The sequence below is a fragment of the Akebia trifoliata genome, unplaced genomic scaffold (genome assembly GCF_017979445.1).
Source record: "Akebia trifoliata isolate Shusen 1 unplaced genomic scaffold, ASM1797944v1 Contig00135_ERROPOS630964, whole genome shotgun sequence".
NCBI classification, from domain to species: domain Eukaryota; kingdom Viridiplantae; phylum Streptophyta; class Magnoliopsida; order Ranunculales; family Lardizabalaceae; genus Akebia; species Akebia trifoliata.
In genome coordinates this window covers 478,834-493,781 of record NW_028236851.1, presented here as the reverse complement: position 1 = coordinate 493,781, position 14,948 = coordinate 478,834, and the positions used below count along the sequence as shown (strand labels likewise).

At 34.0% G+C, this 14,948-nt stretch overlaps 1 long non-coding RNA gene across 6 annotated transcripts; it reads right to left on the bottom strand.

Moving 5' to 3' along the window:
- Positions 1-1,577: 1,577 nt before the first annotated feature.
- On the bottom strand, positions 1,578-13,594 carry LOC147381934 (uncharacterized). Of its 6 annotated transcripts, none has more exons than XR_015174253.1 (4): positions 13,416-13,594; positions 10,875-11,632; positions 8,079-8,139; positions 1,578-1,839 (listed from the first exon to the last, which is right to left on the bottom strand). It is a non-coding gene; the product is annotated as an uncharacterized LOC147381934 (long non-coding RNA). The 6 variants fall into 6 exon arrangements; XR_015174255.1 differs by lacking the exon at positions 13,416-13,594 and adding an exon at positions 13,342-13,366; XR_015174256.1 differs by lacking the exon at positions 13,416-13,594 and having other exon boundaries at positions 10,875-11,118; positions 11,273-11,718.
- Positions 13,595-14,948: the final 1,354 nt, after the last annotated feature.

Sequence of the window (14,948 nt, the reverse complement as noted above, 5' to 3'; positions counted from 1 at the left end):
TTTGTATATACATTTATACAATTTAACTAATACTTCATTCATTTTAATTTATTTTTTTTGCTTACAAAGTTTTTGTTGGTTGAAATTTTTTACCCTCAAACAATTTGAGAAAATAATTATAAGTTTCGTATATACGTTTATGCAATTTAACCAATGCTTCATTCAAGTCAATTTGTCTTTTTTACTCACAAATTCTTTGTTATTTGAAATTTTTTAACCTCAAACGATTTGAAAAAATAGTTGTAAGTTTCGTATATATGTTTGTGCAATTTAACCAATATTTCATTGAAGTCAATTTGTTTTTTTTTCCCACAAAGTCTTTGTTGTTTGAAATTTTTTAGCCTCAAATGATTTGAAAAAATAGTTATAAGTTTCGTATATATGTTTGTGCAATTTAACCAATATTTCATTGAAGTCAATTTGCCTTTTTTGCTCACAAAGTCTTTGTTATTTGAAATTTTTTAACCTCAAACGATTTAAAAAAATAGTTGTAAGTTTCGTATATACGTTTATGTAATTTAACTAACACTTCATTTTATCAATTTATCTTTTTTGCTCGTAAAGTCTTTGTTATTTAGAATTTCTTAGCTATAAACGATTTGTAGAAATAGTTGTAAGTTTCGTATATATATTTATGCAATTTAACAAATACTTCATGTAAGTCAATTTGTCTTTTTTGCAACAAAGTATTTGTTGTTTGGAATTTTTTAGTCTCAAACAATTTGAGAAAATAGTTGTAAGTTTCGTATATACGTGTATGCAATTTAACCAACACTTCATTCAAGTCAATTTTTCTTTTTTTACTCAAAAAGTCTTTGTTTTTTGAAATTTTTTAGCTTCAAACGATTTGAGATAATAGTTGTAAGTTTTGTATATACGTTTATACAATTTAACCAACACTTTATTCATGCCAATTTGTCTTTTTTTTTCACGAAGTCGTTGTTTGAAATTTTTTAACCTCAAAAAATTTAAGAAAATAGTTGTAAGTATCGTATATACATTTATACAATTTAACTAATACTTAATTTAAGTCAATTTATCTTTTTTGCGAATCAAATTTTTATTGTTTGGAATTTTTTAGCATCAAACGATTTGATAAAATAATTGTAAATTTCGTATATATGTTAATGCAATTTAACCAACACTTCGTTTAAGTCAATTTTTTTTTTTTGCTCACAAAGTCTGTTGTTTGAAATTTTTTAACTTCAAACGATTTGAAAAAATAATTGTAAGTTTCGTATATACGTTTGTGCAATTTAACCAACACTTCACACTATGTGAAAAAAGCTCATATTTGACGGTCTTAGCCCGTCAAATTTCTCAAATTTTGACGGACCCTCCCGTCAAATATGCTCGTCAAATATTCTCTTGTAGAATTTTTTTTTTACGGCCCTGAACTATCAAATATTTTCTTGTAAATGGGCTTTAAAAAAAATCCATAGAATATGACCGTCAAATATGGAGGTTTAACAAACAATAGGCGGTCCTTTAATTCACCAATCACAATAAATGAAATAATAATATAAACAAATCAGAAAAATAACAAACAAAACAAAAATCATAAAACAAGCTTCAAATTAAACTAAACAATTCAAAATTGATATTATATATTGAAATTTCATTACTAAACAAGCTCTAATTGAAACAATTGGGCAGTTACAAATGAAATTACGTCACATAATTATTTAGAAATAAAACACAGTTAGAAGCAAATGGTCGTGATGCCCTTGATCTCTTCTGGTTCTCTTCACTCTATCACATCTTCTTATTTTTCTCAAGGTTTGGATTTCCCCCCACATTGCTACTGTTCTGAAAGAAATCCTAATAGCGCTCTCGTACCTACACGAAAAAGATTTGATATATCGAGATATCAACCCAAAGTAATAAAAGAATATAACTAGATTTTATTCACAAATGTTAAAAAATAAGAATTATGTTATAAAAAATACGAGAACATGGTTCTATGTTGGGAGTGGCCTAAAGTACTACAATGGATCTATGTTGGGAATGTGAGAATCATCAAAATGTAGAAATTGAACTATACTAACCTTATTGAAGGAAAGTCTTGAGTGAGACTACAAGAACAAGTCATTTGAGAATAACAAACAGCCTAAACCCAATTTCAAGAAATCTAAGAAACAAGATCTTCGCCTAATCAATAAATGTCCAAATTAATTAATATTGACATGTACAAATTCTTCACGAATTCGGGAAAAAAAAAAAGAAGAAACTACTCCATAAATAGCATAAAGAAAGATCCAAGGTCATGGATAACCAAACTAACTTCTCATATCAAATGACAGATCAAATCATGTAGGATCAGATGCACTACAAAGATTTTACCAGAAAGGTTGAGAAGGACTATATTTTCAAAAGGCGTGCATCAAGTAGTTATACAATTATATTTGAATTCTTTAGTTGTAGAATCTACAACAAGGTGCTAGCTTGCTTGCTTAGTGATTGCAGAATCTAGTAAATTTGAAAGAGGAAAATATAAGGATCTTATACATATAATAACTGATGTTACTGCATCAAATGAAAAAATAAACTTATTTAGAAAATCATTACTAATGTACTATATTCTATCATAGAGATTAAATAGAAGTTAACTCTAGCCCAAAAAGTCACTTGGAGCAACAAGTGCTTAAAAGAGATTGTCATCAATTGCCTAGTTTACAAGTTATGACTTAAGAGTGTAGTTCCTCAATACTGAAAATGAGAAAGTAAATCCTGAACAGCAGGTGATGAAAATTACATAGGTAAATATGATCGATTATATTGAGATATGCAATCAAATGCATTTGGAACTACTTTCTAAAATTCACAAATAACACTGCAAAAAAAAAAAAAAAAAACAGCATTTTCGAATAGCAGAAAATTGTGGTGACACCTAAACATGTATCTAGGATGGCCAAAAACAATAGTTGCTGGAATTGTAATAATGTTGTCTTTAAGTTTTCCCCTATTCTGTAGAATTCTAGGGATATGTGCAAATATGTAATGCATTTTGACGACAAGAAAGGTTTGGAAGTTTGGCACTTAAACAGTGGAAGTTTCAAGTAAATTGTGTACATGGAATAATGATCTATAAGGAAGAATGCAGAATAGCCGTTAAGTAAATGGTAACAACGGATTGATCAATCACTGCCTTACTGGTAAATGAAATTAATGTTTCATCAAGAGACATAGAGCAGAACCATCATAATGGTTTGTGGAAGTGACAGTGTAACATTAAAAAGATTCAAGATACAAGCAAGCATTCATTTTTATGTAAAGCCGTGCTTTTACTAATTCAAGTGCATTCATTTTCGATTTCACTAACTCCTGATACATATATGATAAACCCAAAAAAGCAAATGAAATGTAGGATATGCATCAACTCAAGACCGCCTCTATCAGAGAGCAAAGACTTCGGATATAACTATCCACACACCTAAAAATGACATGGTATCAAAGCATACTCAATCATGCATTGTGGGGTGTGGGTGGGGGTGGGGGGAGTACTCAATAACAAATGATGTAAACAAACTTTCAACAATGATCTCCATTTTACAAGTAAACAATACTTATTTTGCAATCGCAACTTATAGAAGTCAAATAATACTGAGAAGTATGAACAAAGTAAACAAAATGAAAAGTGTTTTAAAAGGAAAACTTTACCTTGAGTAAGAGAAACTTTATCGTAGTGCAAGTTGAAGCATTTTCAACTTGTTTACCACATTGTTTTCTGTAACTTGCACTCAGGAAGAGGGCCCAACTACGAGACCACGTAAACTCTCCTCTATGTATAAAATATATGTTGCAATACCAGGAAGATTTCCCTCTCCATTCTTTAAGGAACGAAGGCCAACAAGGATCCTTGCTGGTCGTTTTATGGCATTAGAGGCAGCCATGTTTAATAAACACCCTTTCTTGCTTGTAATGGGAGCCTTGCATGAAAGACACCTACCACATCTTTCCCTTGGGACCTCCATTAGTTTCTTTTCTGAATTTGGCCAAATGAAAAGAAGGGATGCTGATGAGAATGCTTTTAATTGAAGCACACTTTTTGCAGAGACGATTTTCCTGGGGTTAGATGAAGCATGAGCCTCAGAAACTTGATTTTCTTCTAATGCAACTAAAACTATTGTATCTTCAGGTATTTCCCAGTACTGTAAAATACTTTTGCAGATACTTGAGTACAAGGTTGCATGTTGTACAGACGAAGAAAGTACTCGCATGCCTTGACCCTGCAATCATTAATTTCAAAGCACCATAAACAAGCAGTGGCGAGCCCTTAGAGAAATTGGAAGAAGAAAAAAAACTGCAATCTTCATAGTAAATGTCATGCTGCCTTGGGGTGGGAGACAGAGAGAGAGGAACTTGTTCTATCCATGCTGCCTAGGGTTTGTTATTTTAAGGAATTCAAGGGGACTTTTTTTAGGATTTTGTTGTTAGATGGGAGCACGTTTGTAATTTGGAGGCGAACTAGGGGCTTGCGATTGTTTTTTTTTTTTTTTCTTTTGATAAGTTTTTGTACATGACCCTGTTTTTTTTCCCTAATAAAATTTTAGCTTATCAAGAGAGGGAGAGAGAGACTCTACTTATGGGTTATTGCAGATTTCCAGTCTTTCCCCTCTTTCTTGGTTGGACTCACAATATTTTCTCCAATAGGAAAAGATACTTATGGGTTATTCTTCCAATTGCCGTGTGTAGGAGGCTATGGAAAGAGAAGGGACAAAAACGTGTTTCAAGGAAAGGAAAACTCTCCTCAAGATGTGATTTTAGAGATATTGGGCCTTCTCTGCCACTGGAGCAATATGTAAAGATTTCAAAGGAGTCTTTTTTGAGGGATTTTTGTTGAAGTGGGACTCTTTATGCATTTGTAACAGGCTTTGGCTGGGGTTGTTTATGGCCATTGGCCTTTGTGTGTGTGTTTTTTTTTCTTTTTCAGGTTCTTATTTTCCTTGTTTGGGAGCTACCTCGGTCTCCTGTTGACTTCTTAATCAATAAATTTTTATACTTAACACAAGAGAGAGAGTGAGAGAAACTACAAATAAACAATGCTCAGAAATAGTGCAAAGGACCACCAAGCATTCCAGCAAAATCATAAGGAATAAGACAAAACGAGTAAAAAAGAGCAAACAAGTTGAAAGACTTACACAAGTAAGTGGTTGTTGATACCCGAGAAAACCTGCCCATATGGATCAATGCCAAAGAATTCCGCTCCTCTTAGACCTGTTCCAATTCTAAGATCCGGCTCCATCTTACAAACTGTACACTCAGGACAAAACCATGAACCTTCCGGTATAAGCACTTTGACTAGACCAATACATCTGGAATGATAAACCGAAGGGCATCCATCACAACAAAGCAAGGTCCCATCCATGCCATAGAGCCGGCATTCATCGGTATTCCCATCCTGATCAACACTAGCAACATCCATTCATCATAATGGATAGTCAATAAGGAACAACTAGATTAAGCTTCTAATATGTTTATCTTTACAGTAGATATTACAAATGCAACGTTCCAAAACTCATACCAATCAAAAATCAAGAAAAAAATATGAACAAGTAATCGAGCAAAACGTAAAGACAAGGAAACTAAACCTGAGCAAATGCCCTACCAAGTTCAATTATCCCTGTTGTTTGTTGGAGACCACCTTCAAGAGTTCCAAGGGCATAGTTTTCCACAACACAAGCAAAAATTCCTTTATCGGTGACTATAACAATCATATGCCATTTAATAGTAAGCTTCTAGACTGTGGACAAAAGTCTAAAAACAGATTGTAAATGCATAAATTGGACGATGTAGGGTTTTTATTTTATATAAATAAAATTTATTGAGAGGTGGGATGTAGAATCTTGAGAATATTGTTAAGCTATGAAGTAGTAGTTATTCTGACTAGGGAAGGCACACAACAACATGTATTGCTAAAGTTATGGCATTGCTTAGTATAGGCATGGATTTAGAACTCTAATATTAAATGAAAGAAAGTTTAACCAATCAAAAAGGCACTCAAAAAACATGGAGAGACGAGATTAAATTTGCTTACAAAAAACTATTTAGATAAAAACCAACGAGCCCAATACACACTTTCACAACACAAAATATCCAATATGCTCAAGGATACAAAAGAGAGAAGAAAAAAAGAAGGGCTACCAACCATAACGAACATTGCCGAGGTAAAATCCTATTAAACCAACTCAAAGTCGATTTCCATGTAGAAGAAGAAAACAAGGAACCAAAGAACAGATGGTCTATGGATTCCAAAGAACAGATGGTCCAATGAATAGCTTGGAAGATGACATGCATCTAATTGCTCGGAATATAAATGGATTAGATGCAGACAATTCAAAATTGATGTGCTTGCTTAAACTCTACTTAAGTAAATTACGCCATTGTTGGAACCTAGAGCAACAAAACCACAACAAAACAGAACGCATTATCTGGCTGCAATTTTTTACAGATCTAACAATAAACAGAGATGACAGCTTACATACATCTCACTTAATACTATTGTACGGTTATTTGTTGCAAAAAATATGCTCAAACGAAAGCATGAATCTACATATTCATTCACCACGGAACTTATGATATAGAGATAAGTTGATTTGAGAATATCACATTGGTTAAGTACACAAATATCAGTAGAAGATTAAAGAATACCAAAGCATCACTAAGCAATTCAGGTAGAAACTAATTAATCATAGTGAAAGTAACAAATGGACAAAAACACAAGCACAAGGTCAACAAAAGTGATAAAATACCCAAAATAGAAGGATCGCACAATCGTATCAACTCATACAACACTATTTCCCTACTTCAAATTTACCAACTGTGAAAGATAGTGGGAGAACCACCTTTGTGATTGATTAGATGAAGGGTTGGCTCCCTCATGGGGGCTGAACCCTTTTGAACCCAGGTCCATGGCATCAATACTCATAGATTTTACCAATAATTATCACATTAAATCTGGTCTAGAATTAAAAATAACAATCCAATCGGATTCCAATCAGATCTGTGTTTAATAAAATTCTTAATGGAGTGTTACCAATTAGGTAACAATGCTGGACATCGACTGACATGAACTATTTAAGACTAGATTTAGAACAACTATGATTGAAGAGCTTAAAGAGAAATACAACCCAAGTAGTGCGCGTGAGATGGAGGCACAAACCAAGTAAATAAACTACATAGAACTTTTAATATACTTCGTCTACATCAGACTATAAAGGAAAAAAAGTTCAATAAAGCCACACAATCCACAAAGGAACACCACGACATTAGGATCCCTCATAGAGGCAAATATCAAATGATGCAAAATAAAATAACCCAATTTAAATAAACAAATACAATACTACATTCCCTCGAGAGTCCAATCTAGCAAAGAAGCCTAGTTAGCAATGCCTGGCAGAACACCTATACAGGATTTAAAAAAAGTGCCAATTTGGTTGTTTCTGCAAGTGCATACTCTTCAGCCTCTTATGAAGTTAGTTAATAGAGATAATAATAAAAGGGATTATATATATGCTAAGGATACATAAAATATCTCAACCAAATGATAGAAAACATGTATGTGTAACGAGTGTGCTAAAAAGTATAAATTCTTTAGCCGATATGTAGGATTAACCAAGTACTTTAAGATTGAGGTAGTAACCATGAATATCAAGTCTACTAAACATGTGAATTAAAATATTAACTTGTTCAAATATATATCTAAAAAATGTATAATTAAATGAATTTGAACTAGTTTTGTATGTACTTTACTCTTGTTCTTTTTGTTTTCCTTTTTTATGAAATAAATAGTGTTTATCATGCTTTGCCAATTCTTCATAGAGCATTATTATCACAAACAACCTATTACTTGTTGATGTACAATTCAAAAATATCATAGAAGTAAAAATAGAAGCAAAACACACACAACAGAGGAGAGGAGAACCCAGGTAAAAGCCCCATGCAATCTCCCCTCCAAAACAAAAAATATATATATTTTATAAGGGATTGTTTGACCTGCCATGCAAGCACACCCAACAAGGCAAAAGGTCAGATGACAAAGTGTACAAGTTGAGATTCAGCAGAGATTGTATCATTACCTTGCTACTTCATTTCTAGCATTTCCACACGTGGGAAGCCTCATTTCACCCAAATCAGCCTCTGGTGTGAAAGTGCAACAATAAGTAAATGTTGAAGAAAAAAAGAAAGTGCAGACTAAACCATCTATTTTTATCGTTGTTGTTGTTGGTGTTCTATTGTTGTGTGTTTTATATATGAAGAGCTTTATTAGGTATACAAGAATAGAATTGTGTGTATTATATGTACTTTAAAGCACCTGGTTGTATAATATTTATGCCCCAGAAAGACTTCTTTGAACAAAATCTTGATGTGTGATCTCTTAGTAATGGGTAGAAAAGCAGAAGAAAGTGACCCTTACGGGGGAAAAACTCAGTATTAATCAAATTTTGGTGTCTAATGTGATTCAGATTTAATTGGTGATTCCCTAGATAATGGATCTCTAGAAAGTGAAAGCGCCCTCGATCCGCGGGGTGCGCGGATCCGCTTTTGACCCTTGAGGTTTGGGAGTCGCCACCTAGTTATTATGGTCTAGGAACCAAACTGACTCTAACATGGATAAAAAGAACTAATCTACCATAAAAAAATCTGAATTCGGGGATCATGTTACGGGGTTGGAAGGTGTTAGGCACCAACCCCGCCCGGCCAAAGCCGGTCTCTACTAACTTCCCAAATATATCACATTGCTAAAAACCTAGATAAAAATAAAAATAAAAAATTTCATACCTTTCCGATAGCAAGGATTTTGCTCCCTCATATCTGATAAAAAGAGCTCCTTGTACTGTACTCCCTTGCGTCGTTCTGTCTCCGGATTTGACTTCGGATCTCCTAGATTAAGGTATCTCCTTGTTTTTGAATCTGAACTCTTCAAGTTTGTTGCGGATTTAGGGGTGTTTTTGGAGGGATTTTAGGGATTTTCTAGACTAAAATTGAAGGGGGGATGTTAGGTAAGGAGTTGGGGCTCCAAAACTAAGGTTTATGGGGGGCTAGGGGAGCTTCTAGACTTACTTCTCTTAGGGTTTTTGATTTGATACGAAAATAGGGTGTGAGCACCTCTATTTATAGATGTTTTTAGGGGTTGATTTGGATAGAGTTAGTGTTTAATTAGAGATCTTTTAATTAGAGTTGTGTTTTAGTTTGACTTGTTTTAGGTAGAATTATTTTTAAGTTAGAACTCTATTAGATAGAGTTATTATTTAATTAGAGTTCTATTCTGACTTTTGGTCTTATTTGATTGACTTTTAATGTTTTGACTTCAGTCTTAATTGATTGACTTTTAATATCTTGATTTCAGTCTTCATTAATTGACTTTAATTTTGACTTCAGTCTCACTTGATTGACTTTAATACCTTGACTTCAGTCTTGCTTGATTTACTTTTAATTTTTGAAGAACCCCCCTCTAAAATATCTTTAATTCTTTGGACCCCCAAATGGAGGGGTCCTTAAAGAAATATCTCACGAACCCTCAACAATTTTACTTGAAAGCCCGATTGATCGATTTTTTAATTCAAATTTTTAAATTAATTTCATCAATGTTTCACTTTAATTATTTAATATTTTATTTATTAATTTCGGAATTTTTAATTATGAAAAATTGTGAAATTATCGTTTTACCCCCGGAGAGGACTTTTCACGTTTTAAGTCGGTTTTTAATGTTCTAGGATGTTTTAGAATCAATTTTTCGTAAGGAATTCAATGGAAATATTAGTTTTTGTTATTTATGAAATTTTTTTGTGCGAAATGTTCATGAACTTTATGAGGGGCATTTTCGTAATTTTGTCGAATTCTGTGAAAATTGGCGAAATGATTTATTTGGTTTCGATTTGTTATTTTATGTGTTTGAATGGGATTTCCTAAGCTTAACGTAGGCTCTAGGGTTATTTTGAGGTTAGGGGTATTTTGGTAATTTGGTCAATTTTTAGTGATTTTTATCGTGAAGCTTCTTTTTGATTTGCAAGATGATGATTTCTATGTTTCTGGGGTCGTATTTTCCTAGCGTAGTGTGATTTCTAAGGTTTTGTCAATTCGAGATACCTCATCCGGATTTCTGAAACACATCTGGTAACAAAATAAAGCAATGGAATACGCATCCATCATTGGGAATCATTGCGATCGGGTTGACGAGTTGATTAATCAGGCGAGTGCAGAAAGGCATGCACCAATCCCAACTAGTAGGCCAATATTGATACATAAGAATGTCTGTTCTATTTGCACCTACAATCTGACGTATGTGCACCACCTTAAACAACAACAACAAAGAACAAAAATTACATCAATGTCCTTGACTTTTCATTAAGTGCACCCACTTTCAAACAAAAAGCCTTAACATCTCTTTGGCGCATCTTGTACAGAAGACGAAATGAACAACTCACATTCATATTTCTTCATTCAATCCACAACTCCAATCATTCCAAGATTCAGATTTTTCTTCTGCAGATTATTTTAAGAGAGATGTTTTTCCCTAGACTCCCCTTATTTTTTTATCTTTTATTTTTTATGATTTTACCATTTAAGTAAATGATCTCAATACAAAAGGAATGATAAGTTCAAATAACTTAATCATCAAATGAACAAAAACCAAGAAAGTTATGGAAAGCTTGTGAAATTTTTTTAGGAGTTATGTGTTAATGTGGCTTAAGGTATGTTAGATGGCCCCTGTCAACATAGCTAAAAATCCTGGAACAATTATCTGTGTCAATTGGGATCATGTCAACACTAAACTATCAACATGGAATTGACTAAAAAAATAAAAAATCAAAGTGATATTATCATGAAATAGTATGGATTTATATATAAAAAAAAATAATTATTGAGCATACCTCCTCTGCACTAAACGGATGAAGTGTTGGGGAGGAACAAAAGCACGTTCCATATCAACTAGTGCAACCACCATCTTCTTTGCTTCATTCTTAAACACATCCAATGCAGCAAAAATAAGAAGCATCGATGGAAATTCCCAACCATATAATGCATAACTATCTATCTCTTAAATGGAGGATATCTTCCGAGACCCGGTGTCGAATTTGCAGAAGCAGAAACTATGTCTACCAGTACACGGTGCACCTGTTTGGTAGCTACCCAAGAATTAGTCCGCATGAATAGCACAGAAAAAACAAAGTATGTCCGCATCAAAAGTGCAGAAAGAAATACAGACAATGATATATATTGTAAATTTGCAAAAAGAAATACAGACAATGTTAATGGAGTACTAGTTCACTTGTGAAAAGTAAATTCCATAGTGCAGGGACAGTTGATTGATTGATATATTCAAGGAAACCTTTGGGTGTACATTCATATTTTATAATGAAAGATTGAGTGCAGAAGTCAGGCGCCAAATTGGAGGAACAATTACACAAAATCAAGGCCAAATTTGAGGGAACAGTTAGAGAAAGAAAAGTATAAGAACCGTAGCCAAAGCAGATAAAAAGAGGGGAAAAAAAGCTTTCAAGTAGATTTTGTAATAAAAGATTTTACCTCTATGAGTTCCATATTCAGGACCTGCCAACCAAAGCTCATGGCTGATTCATGAATCTTTCAAAAAGAGCATTGAGTCTCTCAGACGTGTCATCTTGTCTACCTGAACAATTACAGAGATTTGAGATAAATACCAACAGAGAAGAAATCCACTCCAATTCGCTAAAAGCAAATAAACAAAAATCAATAGAAAAGTGTGAAAGATTTAAAGTGAACCTTAAGCATAATTGATCGATTGTAGATCTTGCTAAATAAATGCAGAGATTAAGATGTGAATTAAAACTTTGGGCAAGTCGAATTCGTTCCACAGGGACAATGAAGATTCAAAGATTCATTCGGTTAGAAACAAAAATAGAATTAGAAAACAGATTTTTCTTAAAAACAAAATTGATTTGTTGCACAAATGAAATGAAAATTACTTGCAATTGAAATTAAAAACAGAAAAGAAAGATTGAAAATCTAAGAGAGAGGGATTAGAGAAGTCAATCAAACCATTGCAATTCATCCAAAATGCTGATTTATTCTAATTATAACTCAATCCACGTAGCAAGTCATTGCTCGTGGATCGGATGATAAATCGAATTAAACATTGATGGTAACCGAAGAGTATTCATGAAAATCCCAACTTCAAACAAGTGTAGCTGACTTATACTTCAATCCTTCACATAGCATGATTGTTCTTGAACTTATCTAAGTAACAATCATCTAAGCTTGATTTGAATGTATAAGTTTGCTAATCTTATCCTAAGAGGATTTTCAGAATTAACATGTAAACTAGAAATAAAGAATCAAACAACATTGGTAGGATGAAATTGCTCTGGCATTCTTGACCTCTCTAAGGAAGGTCTAGCCGATCATCGCAAGAATTAAAATTGCAGAAATTAATAAAAGATCAAAGAACATGGGTGAAGAAGATGATCGATCCGAATTGCTTCTTTTATAGCTCTCCCAACAATTACACAAACAATGAATGGTTCCTCTTGATGTTCTCACTACACTCAAGATCTCACCAAAAGGAAAAATTACAGAGAAATTAAAAGAATAAAAACCAAAAATTATGGAAGAAGAGAAGAGGAGAAGACCCCTTCTCTAAAATCAACCCTCCAATTTATAACATTCGTATTCGGGTAATCGGGTCAACTTTTCGGATGATTCGCTTCGAACTACCCATTCAGTTACAACCACCGAAGCAATTGGAAGCTTCTGCAAAAATCTCGAGGACAAATTCCTCGAGAGGACCGCGGCGCGGTGACGTGACGTCCAAAATCCTCGAGATTTTGCCGGATGTTTCCTTTTTGCTTGCATGTTGTAACAGTAATTGTTATTTCTTTTGTTGGTTTCCGAATGTGCCCTTTTTACCTGAAATTAGTAACAAACTATTATTAGCCACATTAATTTGGGATTTAATAAAATTTATTATTATTTTAAGGGAACTAGTATTTATACGATGGTAATCTCGGTGAAATTACGGTCCCAAAATGATATTATTGGGACCTTATCAATAATAATTGAACTTCCTGTATGACTAAATTAGATTTTTTTTCTTTCAAGAACAAATGCTGGCTTCCTATAACAAAAGTCCAATCTATAATCTACATGGCTATGATTTCTCAAGGATCTGACCATCTAATTCAACATTTGGAAATCAATTTCACAGAATCCACCATTAAAACATCAAAATAATACAAAATGAATCATTAAAAGAATCGAAGATAGATTTAATCGTAAGACGCACACGCACTAGTAAACTAACAAATCATCATCGAATTTACAGTCGATTCTCTTCAAATCAAGATTTACAGTCGATCATACCTTGAAGAGTGAGAACACCTTAGCAAAAACTCAGCTTCCAATCTAAGACGACGGATTGTGACAAAGATCGAAACCTTAGAGAGTACAATCCAATTGCGTGAGAGAAATCGAAACCCTAGAGACTTCAAATCCGATTGCGATTGCGATTGCGTCAGAGAGACATGGAAGTGAGAGAGATCTATTGAGGGAGCAGATCGAAAGAGAGATCGATCAAATAGAGTGGGAGATGAGATCTACCAAGGGAGAGACTGTGTGTGAGAGAGAGAGAGAGAGATGGAGAGGTCGATCGATCAAGAGAACGACTGTGAGAAAGAGATGAAGAGGTCGATCGATCAATCGATCGATGAGAATGAGAGAGAGACAGAAAGAAAGAGAGTGAGATGAGATCATGAGAAAGAGAGTGAGAGTGAGTGAAATCGTGCGAGAGACGGGAAACGTGGTCGAAAGGCCGCGGAATTTAAGTATTAAAAATTGACGGGCGAGACCCATCAATTTTTTCGCTTAAAATTGGGGATTTTCACGTAGTGTAGTTGTGAATGTCCACCCGGGTATACCTACTTGGATCATAATAACAAGTTAAAAGGATGCAAACAAAATTTCATTTTGCAAAGCTGCGAGGAGGGATCGCAAGAATCGTCTCTATTTGACATGAAGGAAATCATGAACACCGATTGGCTACCTTCTGCCTTTGAATGGTATAAATCGGTAAATGAGGATTGGTGCAGAGAAGCTTGTTTGAGTGATTGTTTCTGCGCAGTAGCCATTGTTAGAGATAGAAACTGTTGGAAGTTGAAGCTCTCACTCTCAAACGGGAGGATTAATTCTAGTGTTGAAGGAAAAGTCATGATCCAAGTAAGGAAAGACAATTCTTCGATATCTCCGATTATAATTTTAATGAAGAAAGATCGTTCGACTTTGATCCTTATTGGGTCACTTCTTTTAGGAGGCTTGGTGTTTCTGAACTTCGTGTCGCTGTCTCCCTTTGCTTTCTTCACCTACCGTAAGAAATCGAAGAAACTTTACCCGGGCCAAATCACGTCAGGGATGAATATGCAAAGTTTTACATACAAAGAGCTTGAGAAAGCTACGGATGGATTTAAAGAAGAATTAGGTAGTGGTGCTTTCGCAACAGTTTATAAAGGGGTGATGCACTACGTCATTCGTTTTTCAAAAAAACGACTATCCAGAACAGTCATTTTTCAAAAAAAACGACTCCCGCTACAGTTGCAAATGGGATCGTTTTAAAAAGAGTGGTTTTTTAATTGCGACAGAATGAGGAGATCATCATCACCAAAAATCAGCCCATTCCAAAACTTCTAACCCCATCAAAAATGGTTTACAAAAAATGGACGGTCCACGATTTTTCAACTTGTAAACATGGGGTTAGAAGTTTTGAAATGGGCTGATTTTTGGTGAGCATGGTCTCCTCATCGTAGAGATCATTCTCACCAAAAATCAGCCCATTCCAAAACCTCTAACCCATGTTTTGAAAAATGTTTTACCAAAATGTTTGTTGTTGAACGGGACCTATATATATATATATATAGGGAAATGTTCAGCACCCTAAGTTTTACCACACACTTTAACAAACGTTTTTTATCCTACAT